The sequence below is a fragment of the Mytilus californianus genome, unplaced genomic scaffold, assembly GCF_021869535.1.
Source record: "Mytilus californianus isolate M0D057914Y unplaced genomic scaffold, xbMytCali1.0.p SCAF_14, whole genome shotgun sequence".
Lineage (NCBI taxonomy): Eukaryota > Metazoa > Mollusca > Bivalvia > Mytilida > Mytilidae > Mytilus > Mytilus californianus.
The window spans coordinates 26,925,616-26,950,733 of record NW_026262626.1 but is presented as its reverse complement, the minus strand read 5'-3'; the positions used below and the strand labels follow the sequence as shown (position 1 = coordinate 26,950,733).

The window sequence follows — 25,118 nt, the reverse complement described above, 5'->3', positions numbered from 1 at the left end:
TAACATGTGTAAATAAGTGGTTTTGAAGATTGAAAAAATTGTCCATCATACCCTGTACTCCTTGGAATGAAATGAAACTATTATTTCTCTTCAACCAATAGATAGACTCATCACAATTAAAAAAAAAAAGAACCAAAATATGGAAACACAAAACCTATAAGTTCGAGTTCTTACCAAATTAATATTATATTATTAAGCTGATTTTCAATATCTCATACTAATGAATAAGCACTTGACAACTTCAGAAGATATAAGACTAATAAGACTAAAAGAAACCCCACAAAGAACAGTCAAATACGTCTTTGATCAACTGTCTGAATCAGTCGGATATTCAGTTTTTTAAAAAAATATTTACCAACGGAATAATAAAAAACAGAATATAATATATCATGTCAGTACCGAAGCACTGTTTACTGAGCTGATAATACTCTTTAGGACTAATAGTCCAGAAGCAGTGATATCGACCCAATACAAAAACATGAACATAACACTTTATAGATTTTATTCGTCGGGAATGTTTATCTGGATTAACCTTCATCAACAAATCCGTTTTTTTTTCATATCGTTTATCATTTCTTTCTTAATTATATGTTCAGAAGTAGGTCACAATATTGTTAGAAACTATCACAGTGATATATATCGAATTTTAGCGACGACTGAAAGACCTTTTGAAAGTGACGCTTTGAAAGAGTCATATATCATTGGCCCTAACCCTTGTCTGGCTGAGAGTTGAATGTCCATATTTTGTTTTTTTCTCCTTTCTTCTTCAATTCTTTTTAATTCAATTTTGAAACCTACAAAGTTTCGAGTTTTAATCAAATTTGTCAGTTTCTCTCATCGGACTTCTTGTTTATAAAGCTGATGCATGGAATCGTTTCAAATGTAGAGCCATCGGTAAATGTGCATTTGACGGCATGATTTCATACCGGCAGGTAATCATTACTTGAAGCGTACTGCCAGTAACGGCATTCATAAGTGTTCAACAATAGCTAACATTTACGAATCCCTAGCACTGATATCCTACTGGCCTCAGACCACAATAATTTCTACTATTGGTTACAATGCATTTTTTTTGTAAAAATAAAATTGAATTAAAAATTTTGCACCTGTTAAAACATGAAATAAATTTTACTGCTTATAGACCATTATGATTCTATTAAGAATATGCTTGTCCCAGCACAATGAATCTTTGCTTTTTCTTTCGAGAGCCCTGAAAACATGCCAATGTTATGAGTTAAATCTTGACTAAATACCCTACTTTCACTTTAGCGAAATCACTAATTTCACTTTCAACAATAATTCTTTCACACATGTTTTACTCATTTCGATATATATATGCAATAGGACCACTTGCGTAGTAAGCGTTTCAAAGAAAATAACAGTAGCAAGAAAACGACGGAAGAAATACCCCATTTAAAACAAAGGGAATTAATTTGGTCTGAAGCTTTCTGATAGAAAATCAAAGGATATGGTGTATCCATCCATAACACAAAATCGGTACATACACAGCAGAAAACAAACACAAATCAAAGGAACAGCGCTTTTATTGCTGGTCTTCATTTCAAAGTCACATGAAAGCTTCAACACGGAGCAAGAAAAAATATCCTGACCTCTCTGCAAGTTCACGACGGTGCCTGGCACCGGTTTCAGCGAAATTCTTTGCAAAAATAATTCGAGTAGACTTGGTAAGATGTAACATTACCAAAAAAGGGCCCCGTCGAAAAGAGCATACTAGAAAGTAGCACATATTTAAAACAAAATAGTTCCTACTAATAGGTCTAAATATCAAAGTATGTTGAACATATTTTAGTAATTTAGGTTTCAAATGAAAGGTTAAGGACTGGTGATCCATGTAGAACACCTTTTGACTGATGATTTTAAATAATACAAAAATGTATGAATGCATCTAAAAAGGAGGACATATATTGACTGTTCCTTAGATATGAAGTACCTGGTTTTGTATATCCGAAGTTCCGGTAACCAGTATGGTCTGATGTGTAAATAACGGTATATAGACCGCGCCCCCATAATATCCATGGAAATATTAAAACACAGATGTGGTCTACATTAGGCATTTAGAAACTGTTACTGGATTATAAATCTTATATACAGTTATTGAAGTAACCAACCCTTTCATCTTTTTTCTGTCAGTGAGTGGAGAAAATAACCTTCTCAACACAAAATATGTAAACAATGCTATAGCGTATCAAATATATTGCAGTAAGATATAAATCATTCTCAAATCGAATGGCCTTTGAATTTCACATTATTTGTTTTGTATCTGTCTTCAGTAATGCATTTTCATTATTCAATACCGTATTTTACTTCCCAATGTTAAAAATTCTTTTAGGCATATTGTAGAAAATATTTGATCATATTTCTGCTGTTAAATATTCTACATTATGTCTATACTAACATGCCTTAATGAACACAAGCTTGGTGGATTCATACCAAGGACAGATTGAACTTACTGATTTGCTACTGACAGTAGATTATTCTGTTGATTGCAAATATATTTTTTTTTCAAATTATTTAACATATTTAAATTCATTCATTGTAAGAAGGTTTCCCTGGTATTAAGAAGTTGATTTTTTTAATATTCATTTCCTTTTAACAGACTACATTTCATGTAAATTCAGTCTGTGTGATTCAGAGAAGAAAGTCTAACAGGTAAACACATGTATTCATTAACGAATTTATTGGAAAGTGTGTTTCTGGTATAACCAAATATACATGACTTGTAACAAGTGCAATTTATAAAAGTAATTGAATACTTTGTTAACATGAAATCCTAAACAAAATTCATAACACTGCATACATTAACATACATACATAAATTCAACAAAAGAAATATATAGTTTCGTCATTTTAACTGGATATATTTACATTTTATCAGATTTCTAACGAGACAATTATCTATCTAGGGAACACCATTTTTAAAAACAACTACGGGTCGCCGTACGGCTTTCAATAATAAACAAAACCACACCGCACAGCTATCTAATAAAGGGTCTGCGATAACACGATTTCAACAGTTCAAAAGAGAAAACTGATGGCATGAGTAAAGCTGATAATTTTTGGAAAACTGTAACAGACTACAACCACTGGAATAGATGTTCCTGGCTTGGGACAAGCAAACATAAATATAGAAGGGATACATATTTACATTTCTAATGTGCGTCCAATCCTCTCCATATTTTAGCACAAGGGTCTTACCAGATAAATTATATTATTAGATAGGTACGAAGCCAAAATAAAATACAAAAGAAATTTTCTGATTTAAGATAACTTTCAATAAATGTTATTTTCAAAGAATATAAAATCAGTCATTACATATCAAACCGATCAAACGTTAAGACATCACAAGAGTCTCCGAAACCTGTAAAATACTATTGAAACACATGCAGATAAAAACAATTTTAGTTTGGTGTGATATTAGTTCCCTGCCACGTCCGGTCTGTGTTTTTGTTAGATGTATTTCTTCTTTGTATGGATCTGATGTGTTGAGCCCTTTTCAACTGATTTTTATAGTTTGTTCTTATGTTGTACTGTTAGGGGAGGGTTGGCGCCTTCAAACTAGTTTAACACCGCCATATTTTGTATGTGCCTGTCCCGTCAGGGGCCTGTAATTCAGTGGTTGTCGTTTATTGCCATATCTTTTTTTTTTCGTTCATTATTTTGTACATAAATCAGGCCATTTGTTTTCTCGTTTGAATTGTTTTACATTTGCATTTTAAAGCTGACTATGCGGTATGGGTTTTACTCATAATTGAAAGCCATACTGTGGCCTATAGTTGTCATTTTCTATGTCATTTGGTCTCTTGTGGATAGTTGTCTCATTTGGCAAACATACCACATCTTCTGTTTTATATGACTCTTTTATCATGATCAATGATTTTATTTTATTTTGGTAGCCTACATAGAAAAAGCTATCGTCTTATGAGGCACACATAAGATTTTGATTTATTATTCGTTATCATCGAAACACAAAACTCTTGATTTAACAAGGACAATTATTTATCAAATTCATTAATTAAATGGTATGCATTTTTTCTATGAATTATCGCGGCTAAACGAATTATTTCACAAAAATTGAGTCATCTTTCGTTTTATTATAAGTCAAAAAGTACCATTTACCACACCCGCAGCATTTACCAGCGTTATGGATTAGGTTAAAAACAACACCGACAGTTCTTTCGAAGGTTCACAAATTAAAAGGGTTTATGAAACGTATTGTATTTGAATGAAAAATACCTGTAGTGTCATGTATGCAGATTAGGCAGAAATATTACTACAAGTTTGTATTTTCTGGTCAACAAGATAAGATTCCAATCTATTCGTGTTAAGCGGATATGAGCAACTATTATTGATTCTTTTATTTTCAAAAGGAGGAGAACATATATTTTAATAGATAAGTGCAATTGATTTCGTTGTTTAAATAAAAAAGGGATGATATCAGCTTCCCAACTGCGAACTTTACAATTTTATTAAGCAACATTCCAGCAGCACCTGCACATGGGTTATATATCTCCCAGTTGATACAATAGTCACGATTTATATCATGCTTTTCTTGATTGAAGGTTGCTGCTAAGAAGGAAGTTAGTGAACCAGGGGTTCCAATTTGGTCGATTAAAGTATTAGCTTCAAAGATTTAGGAACACCGTCAATAGTTGGTTGATCGTTATGAAATATCTGTGTCACAGATGACAATGGATATGTTCCAACTCATTCGCCTCAATTGTTACATCATCGAATGGGACTTATCACCAAAGTTGTATTATTCAAGAGCAACATGACGGGTGCCAATAGTCATAAATAAAGGCAACAGTAGTATACAGCTGTTCAATAGTCATAAAACGATTATGCGAAAACAAATCCGGGTTACAAACTAAAACCGAGGAAAACACATCAACCATAAGAGGAAAACAATGGAACAACAGAAACACTGAACTGAAAAAAAAAACAAAAACAAAAACAAACGCCAATATACATAGAAACGAACTACTTGATAACAACTGCCATATTCCTGACTTGGTACTGGACATTTTAAGAAAAAATTGGTGGGTTGAACCTGGTTTTATGGCAAGCCAAAACCTCCCACTTATATGGCATTGTTAAAAATACCGCTAAAATGACAACATTACGTGACAGGAATACGGTACAAATAAACGCGAGAACACTCAGGACAGAGAAATACATAAATGAATAATACAATAGTTCATAACAACATGTAAAACACAGACATTAGATCTCCAAAGGTTTTGGTTGGGTTCGTGTTGCTCAGTTTATAGTGTTTGATGTAGTGTTGTCTGTACCGTTTGTCATTTTTCGTCTTTTGTTTGCTATGGCGTCGTCAGTTTTGCTTAGAGGTATGAGTTTTGAATGTCCGCCAATATTTTCAAGATAATTCTGAATTGAGCTGATCTTGTGTTTTTAATTCGATTACTTTTAAACGGTAGCGCTGCGGAAAACATTATATTTTCTCATTTACTTCGTCCGCGTATTTTCCGTTCGTCTCGTGAGTTTCTGATGGTCTGTGGTACAAAATTTAAAGTCAACAGTAGTTTACTGATGTTTAATTTGCATAAAACGATTATCCAGACAGAGGTTGAAAAAAAAAACAATTTAGGGAATTGCATGAAGTCCAAAATGAGCGAGACCGGGTAATTGCATGCAAATCTTTACTCAATAAAAATTATCCAATCAGGAGTAGAATACAAAAGGTCTTAAAATAGTCTTTTGGTGTCCAAGAAAAAGGTTTTAGACCTAAACGTATCAGTTGCTTGACTTTGTCAATTTATTTTCGACTTATGAGTTTGAATGTCCCTTTGGTATTTTTCGCCTAGAGCTCTCTTTTGCAGATAATAACAGATAGAACATGCTGAACAAATAATTGGTAATCGGTTGATTTTAATACCTTTTGGAATTTTGGGTCCTGAATGCTCTTGTACTTTGTACTTCATTTGGCCTTTTTTTTTTTTTTTTTTTTATTCAAGCGTCACTGATGAGTCTTTTGTAGACGAACGCGCGTCTGGCGTACCAAATGTTAGGCCTGGTATCTATGATGAGTTTATTTGATGATAACATCATGCAGCCTTTCAAAATATTTCCAACTCTTAAATGTGTTTCAAAGCAGAGCAATTGCTATTGCGTTTGAATAGTATGTTCCGTTTTAATTTAATGCTGAAATATCAAATTACTTTTGAGAAAATGTGTTTTGGTTTCACGCACAAAAACAGTTACACATTGTTGATCATCAATACTATTTATAACAAGAATTAAAAATACAAGACTGGAATACCATGCTTTACATTATATATTTTATATCTAAATGTATTTTGATAGGGAAATCATGTTATGTATAAGTATTTAAACGATAGTTATAAATCAGATTAGATCTGACAAGCCACTATAGTATATTCTATTCTATTTTTTATGAAATAAAGTATTTAGTTTGTTTTTGTAATATCTAGATTTTATCAAACTGATAAAAAAAAGGCAGTCTTTAAATATGGTATCTACTTTGTGACAAGATGAGCAACCTCACATTAAATAATTAAGAAATAAAAAAAACTTTTTCATTATAGAGAAGCAAACAATGCTTTATTATAGAAAAACAAGAAGATGTTGTGTAAATTTTTTGCCTACAGAAAACCCGATGCGTAAGGTTTAATTGATAGCCCCTAACAGCCCATTTTAAAACAATGAAATATTTAATTGGTTGACAGCTCTGAACTTGATAAAAAATTGATATTTTAGGTGAAACAAAACATACATAAAGTGCGTTTTTAAAAGCTCGCCTGATATGTTGTAGCTGTCAACCTTTCATTACGAGACAATGCGAGAGGAAAGAAATTTAAAACACATTCAATTGCTATTAATAAGAATTTGCAATCGTACATAACAATATAATTGTTAGTGTATCAATCATAATATTTTCAGTCATCGTCGTTCCACCAGTTTTACATATTAAAGGCTAATCCAAACAAAACAAATTTATTGTCAAAATCGTATCTGATCAGCGGAAAATTAATTAAATGATGTAAGGTATTAAATAACACACACACATTTAAATACATGAATTTTGAATATGCATTGACATATGGGGAAAAACACATTTTATTGATTCCAAAGGAACAGTCCGTGGTTTTTATGTTTGAAAAACCATGGTTCATCATATCCTATATTAATTAGAAAGAAATGAAAACTTTATTTGTCTTCAAACAATAAATAGACTCATTATAATTAAAAAGACACAAATGGCAATGTAATTTACATGTTTCCGAGTTTCCGAGTTGTCGTTTTCATAATAAATAAAATTGTTGTTAAAAATCCAACACAACAATAAATATATCAATAACTCAAAAAAAAAATTTGTTGAATAGATCCTTAGTAAAACTAACTGGTGTTTTAATATCGGAAGTTAATACTAGAAAAATCGTCTGCTACTGCTAAAAGCATGTTTTCGCATCAACAATGTCTTATCAGGACAGTCTGGGTAGATATCGGGTGAATCTACCAGCAGAAAAATCATCCGACGATGAAGAATATATACTAGCTAACATAGGCCTTTTTGAGCTGCAACCTGTTGATTTACTAGACACAGACATTGAGCTTATTTCTGAGCAGAACCTCCCACCATCTAAGCCACAAGAAACAATCCAGCCAGGCCAATCAGCTGGCCGATAGACCTAGGACTCTGTGTTACCGTCTTGTCCTCAAAGATTCAAACCAATGGAAGAGGATGAACTCAAGTCCCTTCAGTATAACTTCAATCAGTCCAAATCAACAAAACTTAGCACAAAATGGGGAGTAAAACTGTTCAGGGTGCGTTTATATCAATAGAATATAATGTATTTTTTTAATTAAAAAAAAAGTATTTTAAAAATCATTAAAAAATTGGACAATTAATAATCATAACCTCCGTCTGCCTTTCGTATATATATCTTTATATCTGATAACTTCTTAAATGATGTAAATTCAGAAATTATTACACACATTAATAATTGAGATTTCGTCATTTTAGACCAAAATGCGATTTATTTTTTTGCAATATTGAGAAAAATCCTGCTTCAATCATCCAAAAAATTCCACAATGTGAGTTTAAATCAATGCAATTTCAACCTTGTCGCATTTTTTGCAATAATAAAAACATTGCAATAATTTCGGAATTTACAAAAAACAAAAACAAAACAAAATCCTTGGGTAACTTTTTTAAACGTTAACCCTAGCAGGGATTCGAACCCTGATCTACTGTTGATTGCAACAGTTGTAGTAACCTTTATACTACCAAGCTGTGTGTAACAAGAAAGCTAATCAATATAAAGAATTCATAATTTAATGCTTCTTTTTAAACTTTATTAAGGTGTAAAAGCATAGACCAAAGCACAATTTCTAAAAAAGCTTCAACACTTTTACAACCCTATGTACAAAAAAAACCATTCAATTCTTAATTATCTTGTAACAACCTTCATTCTGTATTAAACTTCACTACATAATACTAGTCTCATGTACGTCACCCCATGATAAAGTATGCCTTTGAAAAACCATTTAAAGGAAATAACATACTGTGAAAGTATGAAGAATTATACAAAAACTCATAATTAAAGTGCAAAGCTACACGACAACGCCGCTGCTATGTTTATTAAATATGTTACACATGAACATTCAAAAACACATATGTATATATTATACACAACTATATACTTCACACAACATAATACCAAAAAGAAAAAAAACTACCCTCCAGTCCTATCAATCTTATCTTATAAATAATAAAAAAGGGGGGAACTTATTGAATAAATTAAAATTTACCAAGTGATTAAATGAGAACCGCTCGCTTTGGCGCTCTCGTGCTGAATGACCGAATCCCCAGTTTCGGCGGGAAACTGACCACACGATAGGTACGACACCTATATACATCATGAAAAGACAAGAGAAAATAATTTCACTCTAATTCACTACGTTCAACCGTATGATATTATATTTATTTATACACTTAAAATGTGCACACAATAAAGGCTTTTTACAACCCTTTTAAATTCCAAAAAGAAGCAGTATCTATTAAAAATTTTTTTTTTCAGAATTGAATGCTTTTTATTTGGCATAATTGTTACCAAATAACTTTTAATATGTGTTTTACTTAAAATGTGTGCACTATCAACACCTTCACAACACTATATTTATATACAACATGTATTACAAACAAATGCAATAATCCATTCAACATGTCCAATTCTTATAATTACATTTTTTAGCTAAACTAATGAACTAAGAGATACTCAAAAAAAAATTTGGTTTATTTTCCAGTGCATTGTTGAGACTTTGTCATGGAAGAACATGCTATTGCTACATGTACATAAAAGTATCATGAAAGATGAATTTTCACCTGACAAGTTCATTTTGAAATTAATTTCAAAATTTAGATTTTCTTATAATGGTTGTATGAAATTACAGATTTCATAAAACATACATGTAATGTTATCATTTTGAAACAAAAAGTCTTATTAAAGAGGGTCGTAAAGGGGATGTACATGCACGGACGAACGCATAAATAAAATGAACATTTCATGATAAACGAAAAAATCCTTCCACGTTGCTTTTTTTACCCATTTCATGAAACACTGAATGAGCTTCATGAACGGAAGCACATGAGCCACTTGAAATAAAAAAAGGCAAAATACGTTGCATGAAAATGACGCAGATCCCCTTTACATGAAAGAGTGACGTTGTTGTACTGTTACGTGACGTCATTGCCTTATATTTTCAAGTATTAGGTCCTGTCCATGATTTAGAATAATATAAGGTAGTCAGATCAAAGGGAAAATATCAGGTAGTCAGATCAAAGGGAAAATATTAGGTAGTCAGATCAAAGGGAAAATATTAGGTAGTCAGATCAAGGGGAAAATATTAGGTAGTCAGATCAAAGGAAAAATATTAGGTAGTCAGATCAAAGGGAAAATACTAGGTAGTCAGATCAAGGGGAAAATATTAGGTAGTCAGATCAAGGGGAAAATATTAGGTAGTCAGATCAAGGGGAAAATATTAGGTAGTCAGATCAAAGGGAAAATATCAGGTAGTCAGATCAAAGTGAAAATATTAGGTAGTCAGATCAAAGGGAAAATATTAGAAAGTCAGATCAAAGGGAAAATATTAGGTAGTCAGATCAAGGGGAAAATATTAGGTAGTCAGATCAAAGGGAAAATATTAGGTAGACAGATCAAAGGGAAAATATTAGAAAGTCAGATCAAAGGGAAAATATTAGGTAGTCAGATCAAAGGGAAAATATTAGGTAGTCAGATCAAGGGGAAAATATTAGAAAGTCAGATCAAAGGGAAAATATACAAATTGCTGATAAACAGTTATGGAAGTTATCAACCCTATCATTTTTTTTCTTTCTGTCGGTGGGTGAACAAAAAAAAATTAGATATAGGTGAAAACACATTATAAGAAATAACCAATAAAATATATAATTCCAATACACCAACAAAACAACATTCGTAAAACAACAAACTGTAAACAATGCAATATCGTATCAAATAAATTCCAAAACTTTCACATGTTGCAATTAGATATAAATCATTCTAAAACCGATATGCTATTGACTTTTATGGATATATATTTTTTTGTATCTGTCTTCTTAGGGGACCACATATGATTCTGAGGGGAGGGGGGAAGGGGGGGGGGGGGGGTGGCAGATTTTGGAAATAAATATTATGCCCTCTATTAAGTTGAAAATAAATAAGCTTGCCTTATTATACATACAAATAGATAATCTTGCCTTCTAATGCATGAAAATAAATATTCTGTCCCTAATATATTCAAAGTATTTTTGGTTCGTTTCGCTCGCCACATTTGCAAAGGTATACAATAGTTACAGATAATCAAGAAAAGCGCTTCGGACGCATATGAAAATTAAACAGTGTTAATTTCATTGTTTTTCATACGTGTACGCAAATCTCCCCCTTTAGACAAAAAAAAATGTTGTTTATAAAATCGTTAACAAAACAATTTCCTCGCTTAGCTCAGCTGTATTCAACCATTTTGGACAATTACACCCTCTTTCCAAGGACCCTGGATCTACCCCTGATTGTAATGCTATTTCATTTTTTCATATTTTAAAAAATATTTTACTTTCGGGGACGACCAGTTGGTTCTAAGGGGAACGGGGCTGTTTTTGCATGAATTCTTGGATATGCAGAAACAAATATTCTGGCCCTGGTCTAAATAAAAATAAATAATTTGGCCGCATTAAAGTTGGATTTAAATATTCTGACCTCATCAATTTGTGCCAGACCCCCTGAGAAGTAATTGATCATCCCCTTATGTCACAATAGGTAGTAAACATACGTTTTCATTATTCAATATTGTAATTTACTTTCCAAAATGTTAAAAATTCTTCAAGGTATCTTGTAGAAAATATTTGATCATATTCCTGCTGTGAAAATATGAATTATGTCTATACTAACATGCCTTAATGAACACAAGCTTGAAAGATTCATACAAGGGACAGATTAAACTTACTGATTTGCTTCATTATTCTGTTAATTGCAAATCTTAATTGTTGTCAGATCATTTCACATGTTTAAATTCTTTCATAGTAACAATGTTTTCCCGGTATTTTAGTTGATTCCTTTTAACATTTATTTCATTTTAACAGACTATATTTCTTGTAAATGCAGTCCATGTGATTCGAAGAAAGTCTACCAGATAATAAAATGTATTAATTAACGAATTTACTGGAAATAAAATTGAGAATGGAAATGGGGAATGTGTCAAAGAGACAACAACCCGACCATAGAACAGACAACAGCAGAAGGTCACCAACAGGTCTTCAATGCAGCGAGAAATTCCCGCACCCGGTAATGTTTTCGGTAATACTATATATACATGACGTGCATTAAAGCAGTTTTTGGATACTTTGTTATCATGAAATCGTAAATGAATTGATACTTCAATAAATACATGAGATAAACATATTAAAAATATATCGTTTCGTCATTTTAAGTGGATATCTTTACATTATATAAAACACGAGATATGATTTCATGTGAGAACACTATACGCCAAAGGAAAAGAATGTAAACAACTACGGGTAATCGAAAGCCTCCAAGAACGAGCAACCAACACCGTACAGCTAGCTATTACAGGGACCGCGATTACAAGATTTCAAACAGTTTGAAAGAAAAAATTAAGTACTTGATTTAAGCTGATAACATTTAAGAAACTACAACAGACACGTACAGCAACAAACGACATCAACTATAATAGAGGCTCCTGGCTTTCGAGATTTCGAAAAAGAAAAGAAAATTAACGATTTAAGATTAACTTAAGTTTGAAGTTGAAATCATCCCGTCGAAAACTTTACGGACGCAGTCACTTGGTGGTTGACCGTTATGAAATATCTGTTTCACGAATGACAACGGATATGTCCCAATCGTCGTACCCACAATCCCGTCCCCCGTTTCCCCGAATGGGACCTACCAAATTAGACTTATCAACGGGTTGTACAAACATGAGCAACACGACGGGTGCCACATATGGAACAGGACCTGCTTACCCTTTAGGAGCACCTGAGATCACCCCCTGTTTCTGGTGGGTTTCGTGATGCTCGGTCTTTAGTTATATGTGATGTGTTTTGTGTACTTTTGTTTGTCTTTTGATCTTTTTCAATTTTTTTTGCCATGGCGTTGTTAGTTTTTTTCGACTTATGAGTTTGAATGTCCCTTTGGTGTCTTTCGCCTCTTCTACAGTCACTATTAGTTCAAAGTCTATTTTTTACTAACAAATTGAATATATGTTGGCCTCGAACATCAAGGAAGAGACATCAAATTGTCGAAATGCGTATCTTGTGCAGTAAAATTTGAGCCTTTAATGTAATTCATAATATATGCATATGACAGTTGTTAATTGCATATAAGGGAATGTAATTTGATAGCCATGGCATTTATGTCTCCCTTTAATTGAGATGCATATATTGACATAGAAATGTACACCTTGATACATTTGTTTATTGACATTACATATAAATTCACTGATTGACCACTCGAGTGAATAAGTAGCAATGCATCACGGACTACTGCATTTTACTTGTAGTAAAAACACAAGTGATCTTAGTTTAACAATAACAAACTTCAATAAGCTTGCAAAAAATTATTTTGAAAGAATTTTGCATTTGAACTGAAAATACTTTTATGTTCTGGTTTACAAAATGTTTCACGAGAGAATTGCAATTGAATTCACGTTTTAAGTGCGGTTGTGTTACTCACTTTTTAGTTTATGATTTAATGTTGTCTGTACTTGTTCGTCTTTTCCTTTCCTTCGTTCTTTCAATGGCGTTGCCAATTTCTCTTCGGCTTTTTGAGTTTTGATTGCCCCCTTGGTATCTTCCGTCAATGTTTTAAGACATTCCAACGATTTACAGTTCTGACGTAAGCTGATCTTGTGTTTTTATCACGATAGCGTTTAAACGGCAGCGCTGCGGAAAACATTGTGTTGTGTATTGACTTGTTTCGCTTTGTCTGCTTTTATCTAGTCAGTTTGTGATTGCCAGATGTAACAAATAAAGGAAACAGTAGTTATGCCACCTTGTTGATTTGTCTGAACAATTAAGCTGAATTGTTATATCTCTTCGTTTAGGAAAATACAGTTTGTCGTACCAACTGCCTGGTATTTAAATTATTATATATCTACCTCGGTGTCATGTATTAGTTGTTATATATACTTGTATTCTATCGAAATCTTGATATATCAATTGGTTTTAGAAATTAAGCAGTGTATCACCAGCTTAGAAGTCAGCACTTCTATGCTGATATGAAATATAATTGATACGTTTAATTGGTTTTTAATGCGCTTCAACTTCTTATTTTATTTAGCCTTGTTGTTGTCGTACTCTAATCTTCATTTAAAAATGATGAAAAAAAGAAGGACGGTTTATTCTTTTTCATTCAGATTAATCAGTAACACTTGAGATTCGCATACAAAAACTACGTTATTGTCAAACTTTATAATGTCAGGCTACATGCATAAATGACATCTGTATTCATTTAACTTACACCAAAAACTACACAAATATTTTTTAAAGATCTTTTTTTTAAATAGATTATCAAATTCTGTGAAAAGTAGTGAAGCGTTTAAAGACAAGACTTTATACAACTATAAAAGTTTGCTAGCCCACGCTTCTGTACAACATCAATTATTATCCCTTTATCAGTAAGAGTTATTCAACTTCAGTTGTCTTTGCAAGTAAATAATAGTGAATTCTTTCAACTTTATAGGCAATACAAAGGTAAGAAACAATAAAAATAAAGTGCATTTAACTTTCGTTGTCTCGAACTCGAATTGATACAATACAAATAAAGTTAGAATTGTTGAAAAGAAAAGAAATCGTGAACATAAATAAAAGATGTGACTAAACACGTATTCATCAAAGTATACAATTTAAATCATACAATCTATCGTAGTCTTTGCTTATCGCACTAATTGAAAGTGATACAAGTTTGTACATTTTGTAAAAAGTGTGTTGAGGTAAAGGTTGATTGATTAATTGTTGATTGTTTTGGTGGCCAGATTTGATAGGTGGAGGGAGAGGTAGAGAACCACTGACCAAATACAAACCTAGTGAATTAAGATTATAGTCGAGTGTATCTGCCTAAGCGGGGTTCGAACACATAAAATCAGACTCAGTGTTGCCTTAGCTTGACTGGCTAGTGATTTATAGTAGATGAAGTACTAAGACAACTCGGCTACCTACACCCCGTGAAGTAAAGAAAACTCGTTGGAAATCTTCTTTCAATCAGCTTCGATTCCATCATGTCAATACATGTTCATTTTACATTCATTTCGTAAAATTAACTATCTGAATAAAAGTCGGTGTGCAATATATGTACATACATGTACTCACAAGAAACCAACAAGTAGAAGTACGTCTTTCTCTATCAACATCCTTCTACTTATTTTACTAGAAGCCGCTGTGAATGATTTGGATATTGACAAAATGTCTTTGCACGCCAATGCAAACCTAGAATGTCCCAGTGTCGTGTACATGCTTTGTATTCACTCGGAAATACGAAAAGTGCAACCCTATATGAAACTAATTCAACTCCAGTACTCCAGTTACATGGTTAAGCTATCGTTTTTCACTCCTTATGTCCTTAAAAAGGAAAATTCAAAACAGAAAGTCCCTTACACAATGGTCAAATCAAAAGCTCAAACACATCAAACGAATTGAAAACAACTGTCATAATACTGATTTGGTACAGACATTGTAACATTGGTACCGTTTATATTTTTACTACCACTTGGTCGATACCTTTGAGGGTGGACTGTTCTTCTCCGAGAGTATCACCAGCTCAGTAGCCAGTATTTCAATACTGGCAAGAAAATACAGATATTGTTTTGATTGAAATTTACTGTTATACAATTTTAGAAATTATTTTCTAAAATAAAGAATATATCTCTTCATTCAAAGCTCTGATTCCTTATCCGGTTTTGTCTATACATTAGAACCTTTTGGTCGATCAGCTCTCTAACGTTTGTATTAGGTTTTGGCCTCAAACATCATTGAAGATACATAAATCGAAATGCGCATCTGGTGCAGTAAAAAGGTACCGTTTATATTATTACACAAATAACATGAATAACGCAGAATTATTTCACGACATATATCTAAAGATTGATTGTACTATTTATGGAAAACAGAAATATATATTAATATTTTTCTGCTAATAATAGTAATATTGGCTGAAAAATGATTCACTGTGGCCATTTTTACATAGTTATATAATGGAAATTCCTTCAGAAACAGATCCATGTAAATTCTCATTTCATTTATATTTATATCATAATATACTGTTAATTTATAAAATCTAACACACATCCTTTATTGAAATTAAAAATATATAACATTTTAGGAAAAATGTTATGTATCAGGAAACTTTCAAGACCTGTCTGATTCTTAGGTGGAACGATACGTAATACTTCAACGTTAAAGGACAAAATAAACTAACATGTATTTTCATTAAAAGCTTCATCCTATCTAAATATTCTATTTGAATAGTCACCATGCTTCCTAATACACATGTACCGATAAGGTTTACCCACCGGATCTAACTTAAACTGAATACACAAGTTAAAAGATGGTCTTTATACATTTAGACCTGTGTGGTAGTCCTAGTGTTATCTTCATTAAAAGATAATGAAGAAAGCGATGGACGACTTTTTCTTTTTCATTCAGATAAATCAGTTATACTTGGGATTTACATACTACGTTATTGTCAATTTTTATATATATTTTAAGTTAAATGCATAAAGAACGTCTGCATTCTTGTTACTAATATCACATATAACTTAGACATTGTTTAAAGATCTTTTTTCAAATAGACATATACATGATATAATCATTATTAAATTCTTTAAAAGAAGTGAAGCGTATTAAAACACTATATGAATAGACTTTGTACAACCATTAAAGTTTGGTAGTCTACGCTTTTGTACTGAATCAAAATTATCCCTTTAACAGCTAGAGCAATTGAACGTCAGTTGGCATTGCAAGTGAATTATTGTGGATTGTTCAAATTTATACAGACAAAAATTTGATACAAAGGTAAGAAACAATAGAAAATAATTTAATGGATAAAATACAAATTTTAAAATGTTGAACATAAATGTACGGTACACGTATCCATCAAAGTATACAATTCAAATTATACAATGTATCATAGTCTTTATTTATCATGTTTATGGAATGTGATACATGTATGTACATTTTGTGTAAAGCGTGTTGCAGCAAAAATTGATTGTAAGATTTTTGGGTTAAACGCAACTTTCAGCACTTCTGGCTATGTTTTGGTTGCCAGATTTTATAGGTGAAGGAAGCCGGAGTGCTGGAAGGGAACCACCGACCACTTACGAACCGAGTCAACTAAGATTGGAGTCGAGTGTACCTGCACAAGGAGGTTCGAACTCACAACATCATACTCAGTGTTGTCTTAACTTGACTGGCTAGTGATTTATAGTAGATGAAGTACTAAGACCACTTGGCCACCGAAAAGAAAAGTAAAGAAACTTGTTTCAAAGCCTTTTTGTTTAATTTGTAAACCTATATTTTTTTAAGTTTTCAAAATTTAAAAAAATTAATGACAGAAAATCTTTAGTTTTGTTTTGTGGTCAATGATGAGTTTTACATTGAATATCCCATAATCATGTTGATCAGGATGAACTCTTCTTGTAATTCTAAATTTTCTTGATTGACTGTATATTGAAAGACAGGGAGTGGGTGGAGGGGGGAGGTAATAATCACCAGCTTCGATTTCATCATGCAATAAATGATCATTTTACAAGTATCTTGTCTTAGGGAGGAAAAATCCTACTTTGTTATAAATCACTCTGATTCTAAAAACAAATTTTCTGAAACTGACATTATCAAGATGCTTGATTTCTTGATTGACAACATATTTGTTACGTTTAGAGGACATATTTTTCAACAAACAATCGGCATTCCTACGGGAACAAACTGTGCCCCTCTTCTTGCCGACTTGTTCCTTTATTCACATGAGGCTGACTTCATACATGAACTTCTTAGGAAGAAACTTTAACTTTACTTTCCGCTATGTAGATGATGTTCTCTCACTAAATAATTCAAAATTTGGTGACTATGTTGAACGAATCTATCCCATCGAACTTAAAGGATACAACAGATACAGTTAAGCCTGCCTCATATCTTGACACACATCTAGAAATTGACAATGAGGGTCAGTTGAAAACAAAACTTTACGACAAAAGAGATGATTTCGGCTTCCCAATTGTAAACTTTCCATTTCTATGTAGCAACATTCCAGCAGCGCCTGCATACGGAGTATATATATCTCCCAGTTGATACGATATTCCAGGGTTTGTATTTCCTATCATGATTTCCTTGATAGAGGTTTGCTGATCACAAGGAAGCTATTAGACCAAGAGTTCCAAGTGGTGAAGTTGAAGTTATCCCTTCGTAACCTCTACGGACGCCATCACGAATTGGTTGACCATTATGGAATATCCGTTTCACAGATAATAATGGATATGTTCCTAATGTCGTAACTACAATCCCGTACCCTTTTCACGAATGTGACCTACCGAATTAGACTTATTACCGGGTTTGTAATAACATGAGCAACACGACGGGTGCCACATGTCAAGCAGGATCTACTTACCCTTCGGGAGCACCTGAGATCACCCCCAGTTTTTGGTGGGGTTCGTGTTGCTCAGTCTTTATTTTCTATGTTGTGTTTTGTGTTCTATTGTTTGTCTATTGGTCTTATTCCTTTTTTAGCCATGGCGTTGTCTGTTCATTTTCGACATATGAGTTTTAATGTCCCTCTGGTATCTTTCGCCCCTCTTTAACATTCATTTAGTAAAACTAATTATCTGAATAAATGTCGGTGTGCAATATATGTACATACTCAGTAGATGGGAGGTGTCCGTTGTTATTCTGTGTTTTACATGTTTGGCTAGCCATAAAACCAGGTTCACCCACCATTTTTATTAAAATGTTCCAAGTCAGGAATATGGCAGTTGTTATCAAATAATCCGTTTCTATGTACGTTTTCAATTGAAATAATGTTGAAAATGCAAGGAACTGTATCTTTGTCTATGCATTCTGAATTCGTTTTGATCCAACGACATCGACAATGTCTTGACAACATCCTTTGTTGTATGATGTTAGAGGAGTGAAATTATCTGATTTATTTATTTCGGTTTTTATTCTCCCTGGAAATAACGAAATTTTATTGCAAACAATGAAATAAATCTCTATCTTTATGATTAAAAATAGTAAAATTTCGACCAGTTTATGATATCTAGAGAAACACGCCATTAAACCAGCAACATCCGATCCGCCTGATCGGATGACTTGCGAAATTAAGATGTGACTGTTAAGGCGATGTAGGAAGTAAAAAAAAATGTACAGTCTTGAGGAATTTGTAGTAACAATTTATTTACTCTGGTTAAAATACACTAGTAAACAAAATTTGATCTGCAACGGTCATTTTAATCTAAACAGCTCTTAACATGCTTAAAAGACTAAAAATATATTATTAAATCATTTTCAGTCTTTCGGCCAAGTTTCAGATCTATCCACTGCGGTAAATTCAGAACTGTTCAGACAATTCATTTGCATCAATTAAGATCTGTTCAGTAGTTGTTATTCACCTGAACACATAAACATTATAATGAATTGTCTGAAAAGCTATTGATCAGTACAGAATTGACTGCAAGCGAAATGTCTTAACAGCACTGATTTTCCTTAGTGGACATGTCTGACTGAAAGACTAAACATGACTGAAAAATTCATCGTTCAGACTTTTCAAATGATGTTAAGATCAAAATTAACGTTTCAGATCAAAATTGGTTAACTAGTGATATTCAGGGTTTGTAGTAGATATCATTACAAATTAAAAATTGACAAAACATTAATTTACAAGTATGTTTTAATGATTTGACTATTAAATTGTGAAAAAATATCATAAATCCATGTAATCTGGAACTAACTGATCCCAGATTTCAGACCACTTAATTTAAGATTTCCTTTTCAAAACTTTTATTTGTATTTGTCTTTTTTTTTTTTTTTGCATCTTGAACAGATTTTAATGGTGTCGTTAGCCTATTAACATGTTCATTTCAATCCGAAACTGCAAGTTCGTCCGAAGAATATGCACTTTTTGGGAAAAATTATTTCTTGTGTCATGAGATTGAAGAATAGTATTATTAAAACTTTCCACATAGTAACTGTCCATACAATGTACATAATCTTTTGGAGATAAATTTTTGAGACTTTTGAGATTGTTAATTAGTTTGTAATACTATTAAGATAAAGAATCTAGGTGATTTATTGCATTATTTAGACTGTTTTAACAAATATTAAGTATTTGTTTGATTCAATTTCAACTTAGCCAAGATAGGGAAGGGGAGATAAATAAAGGCAACAGTAGTATACCGCTGTTCAATAGTCATAAATCGATTAAGCGAAAACAAATCCGGGTTACAAACCGAAACCGAGGGAAACACATCAACTATAAGAGGAAAACAACGGAACAGAAACACTGAACTGCTACAAAAACAAACGCCAACATACATAGAAACAGACTATTTGATAACAACTGCCATATTCCTGACTTGGTACAGGACAGTTTAAGAAAAAATGGTGGGTTGAACCTTGTTTTATGGCTAGCAAAACCTCCCGCTTATATGACAATGTTAAAAATACCGCTAAAATGACAACATTACGTGACAGGAATACAGTACAAATAAACGCAAGATCACTCAGGGCAGAGAAATACATAAATAAATAATATAATAGTACATTACAACATGTAAACCACAGAATAACAACGGACAACTCTTACAGTACATTTTTTTTAAAGGAATGTTCATGATATTGTTTTTCACTTTCAACAAGTTGGGTTACACCATTTTCTATTTTGATTTTCTTAAAGCATATTATAAAACAAACTTGCTCATATTACATTTTAAAATTCTATCTCATAGATTTCTGTTATGCACAAAAAAATGTTTTGTCATGAATAATCTATGCAAAATGACCCATACGTTTATGATATTTTTGAAAAAAAACATGGTTAAATTTACTTTTTGGCAAAGTGTTACAGATTCTATCTGGGGAAATATACAGTGATGATCTTTTTTAAGGATTGTAGATAGATCACGAATAAACAGACGAACAAACAGAGGGACATCATCAATATTGTATATCCGCAGCTATCTCTAGCAGGGGTATAAATAATATCTGTACAAAAAGATCAACTTACTTCAGGACAGCCAATAACTAAAGGTCAAGCTGGCCTTTCTGGCCTGTGTATTCTTTTTTTGTAAAAGGAAGAATGCTTTGGGGTTATTGTTTGTACTCTATTGTAGATACTCTTATTTTTTATTTTTTATGAATCTTTCCAAATAAGACATGTTGAGAAAATTTGTCAACTCGCTAAATATTATATCTAAAATGAAAAGAAGAAATGTTGCATAGATTCATAACACAAAATTTGTATATATACATGATAAAATACCAGCAAATGAACAGAGCTTTTGTTGCTGTTCTTCATCTAAAAGTCAGATAGAGGCTTTCAACATGTTCAACATGTACAAAAAGCTACCACCTCACTGCAAGTTCAAATTGATCCCTTGCACTGTTTTACTCTATTGACATGTTAACTGCGATTTTTTTATGTACATAAAACAACATGTTTCAATCATGCACATTTTATATTAATTCAAAATACATGTATGAAGGCAATTAATACTTGAAAGTAAAAACTAATACAATGACAGTGGATTTTTTTGTAACACTGTACTATTTCTGCAAGAATGCAGGTAAAGTTGAAATGTCTAACTGTATACTAATATATGATGCCAAGTCTGCAGAAACAGCATGTTTGTCAGCACTTTCAATTCTGTCAAATTGTTTAGGAAATCATCATCACCAACTACATTTAAATTCTCAATTTTAACTAATGACGACTTTGATGATCTTTATATCGAAGTTTAACAAATTTGGCAAATACAGTCTAAACTTGAAATGCGGTTAACCACTCATCAGTGTTAAATTTCTTTGATCCATCATCGTTCCTTAATAGTTACAAAATACAGGTTTGATCAAAACTTGGTCTTTTTTTCTGTAGCACTGAGTTCCAAGTATATATCATGTATTAATTAGTTACCCTTCTTACTACTAAACAATTCAATGGCTAATAAAACAGTAAGATCCCATCCTTTTGCAATATTTCGATTAGTTGTCAAAAATGATTGTAGCAAAACCTTTGTTGTCATGATCAACAGCTACACATCATGCACATGTCTCAGCCCTATGAAGGTTTTCTTTGTTTGCATATAAATGCATGCCTTTGCATATATATGATATTCTAAGACAATGTAAGACGTGAGGGTTTTGTGCAAACCTTTATGCAATTTTGCTCAGGACAAGCAAATAATAGTTCATCATCTAAAAATTGTTCACCTCTCTCGGCTATAATATTTGCCTTTGGAAAATATTCAGTTTCTGCTGTTTCATTATATCCTCCATTCTAGTTTTTTTATATGTGTAATTAACAGAGTCTAGTTAGAAAGATTTCTTCTTGATAAATTGTAAATAAAATGTACCTAAAAAATATAATCATATTATCAGAATTCATGATATTATCATGGAATTGATTAAGCATAACGTAATCAAAATTGACAGCATTTTAATAGATTAGTGTTGTAGCTCAATCCTTAGTTCTTTTTCTCATCTAAAAAATGACATAAGATATATTGTTGTCTAAAACAGACTCGAATTTTTACTGACACTGCTTTTTGAGAACAATACAAGGGTTTTTACTATCAGAGCACGACAAGCTTACCTTTCTTTGGTTTTCTGCTCTCATTTTTGTCTTTTTATGGAGTCTGTATCAATAACTTCAATTTGATAACTTATATGAAATTCATTTGTTTGTAACAACGATGTTTATTGGTAATCAAAATGTATTTTTAGGGTTTGATTCTACAATCTTCCGGTCTGTAACTGAGAGAAGACGGCATTTCATATTTCTGCTTTTTTGATTCTGTCATTTCTTCAAAATAAACAAAATAATGACATAAAATAAATAAATATATAAAATTGAGAATGGAAATGGGGAATATGTCAAAGAGACAATAACCCGACCAAAAGAGCACACAACAGTCGAAGGCCACCAATGGGTCTTCAACGCAGCGAGAAAATCCCGCACCCGGGGGTGGTCCTCAGCTGGCCCCTAAATAAAATGTTTTCTAGTTCAGTGAAAATGGACGTCACCGTAAACTCCAAAACATATAAATGAACTAAAATTTATAAACATACAAGACTAACAAAAGCCAGAGGCTCCTGACTTGGGACAGGCGCAAAAATGCGGCGGGGTTAAACATGTTTTGTGAGATCTCAACCCTCCCTCTATACCTCTAGCCAATGTAGAATAAAGAAACACACAGCAATATATAGCCTCAAAGAAGAAACATGAATATAATCCAATGGTAAATTGTTGTCAACATCTTCTCACTTTACAATACAATACAGTGTTTGCATCAAAACACTGTTGTTTAAAGGGGGTATTGATTGCAAAGATGTTTTTTTTTAACCCATAATCATATATTACAATAACATAATAACATAAACGGTACCAATTTTGCTGCACCAGATGCGCATTTCGACAATCAATGTCTCTTCAGTGATGCTCGAGGCCAAAATATTTGAAAATCTAAAGCTTATTAAAAACATGAAGAGCAATAAACCAAAAAGGACAAAAAGTATAGCCAAAGCTGGGCAAGGAATCAGAGCTTTGCATGAGGGAGATACATTCCTTAATTTTAAATAATTTCTAAAAGTTTGTAACAGCAAATTTTAATAACACAAAATCCGTATTTTCATGCCAGTACCGAAGTACTGGCTACTGGGCTGGTGATACCCTCGGTACAAATGTTATAAACTGTATGATATTCTGAGGTTTTTTTGTTTAGTCATTGGATAAATGAAACACTCAATGGATGTGTGCACAAAGTGTGGCCGACTTTTTTTTACAGGAAAGGGTCAACATACAGATTCATATGCATACACAAATGTATATATAATGCTTGTACTAATTAGAAAAATAAATCAGAATAGGCAATACTTTTCAAGAAATTGAGGGGTGGGATTTCTTTAAAAAAGAAAAGAGTAAAAAACAATAACGGTAAATTATGCAGTACCTAATTTTCTCAATCATTCTTTAATGAATTTTTCTCAAAATTTTATGTATGAAGGATCGTTAGAAAATAAATTTACCCTCCTAAAAATTAATAAAAAACATTTCAGATACACTAACAAAAAATACCTGTCTTTTTCTTATAGAAGTTTAAGGTGATGACTGTTGGATTTTGGGGAGTTGGAAAATATGAATTATTTGTTTGCATCAAATTTTAGCTTATTTCCTCTTATATGAAAATAATTCATTTAAATCAGCCTATGGCAAAGATTGAAAATTCATATTTGATCCAAATATCATCCAAGCTCACCTCTCTCTTTCTTAAAAATAAAATGGTCTTCCGAAATTCTGTCTATGTGTATGGAGAGGGGTAATTTTAACCTATTTCTATGTTTATGACCTGTCTTGTCTCCAACCAGTATGCCTTGTAGACTCTCGTAGACAACACCTCAGTCTACTGTTGCCTTCCTGGAAGCTGGATGATCTGGGTAACAACATTTTAGTTTACTCTAGCTTCCTCTCCAATAAATTCCAAAATAGTCTCTGTGCTGCTGGCATATGTTTAACTGAAGCAATCTTGTATCTCTACTAAAAAAATCCAGTGCGATATGAAATGAGTAAACCTTTTTGGGTTCACGTTTACTTCTTTCCAGACCCTGCAGTCCAATCAAATGTATATGTTTGTTCTTAGTACACTGTGAATTAAGTATTGTGAGTGTGTCATTATCGTAATTTTGTTATTTCACACAAGATATACCGGTAACCATGAGAAGTCACATTTCTTATTCTCATTTGCCATGACAGACAACTTATGGTAACACAATGATTTTACAATGGAGAGTGTAAATAAGAGGGGATAACTTATAGAACACCTGTGACTGTTTTTCCATATGAAAGTGATGTTTTGGCAATTATTCATAAAAATAATGACAAAATATATGTAAATTGTGTTATTCAATAATTTTATGTTATTCAGATCTTATGTTAATTGATAGTTTAGTGTTACTGGGTTTTAATTATTATGCACTATGGGCTATAAGACCTTATATAATAATACCCCTACAGAGAATCCTTCGACACAAATAATTTCAGATATGGTTAATTATTGTCTGTGAAGGTTATGTTTTAGCAAACATAAGTTTGAATAGCCAGTCAAACTGTTAAGAATCAGAATTTACTGTGTTTAAAAAATACACATTTTTTACTAACAGTTTAGTGATTTTTAGGGCATAACGCAAATGAGGATGTTGCTAGAAAAAAGACTTGATTTAAGAAAGTCTAAGATGTCCTTTTTTTCGTTTTCCTTTATACCTGAGATTTCAAAAATATAAAAAGATTGCAGAAGTTTTGACCTGCCATTTGGACAAATTTTTTGATTTT

General features: G+C 32.3%; 1 protein-coding gene across 2 annotated transcripts in view; it reads left to right on the top strand.

Moving 5' to 3' along the window:
- Positions 1 to 16,451: 16,451 nt before the first annotated feature.
- The window catches only part of LOC127724458 (1-phosphatidylinositol phosphodiesterase-like), a 34,701-nt gene continuing 26,034 nt past the window's right edge, over positions 16,452 to 25,118 (top strand). For both annotated transcript variants that reach the window (XM_052231423.1, XM_052231424.1), the window contains exon 1: positions 16,452 to 16,603. The gene's annotated coding sequence lies outside the window, so the exon portion shown is untranslated. The remainder of the gene's footprint in view (positions 16,604 to 25,118) is intronic.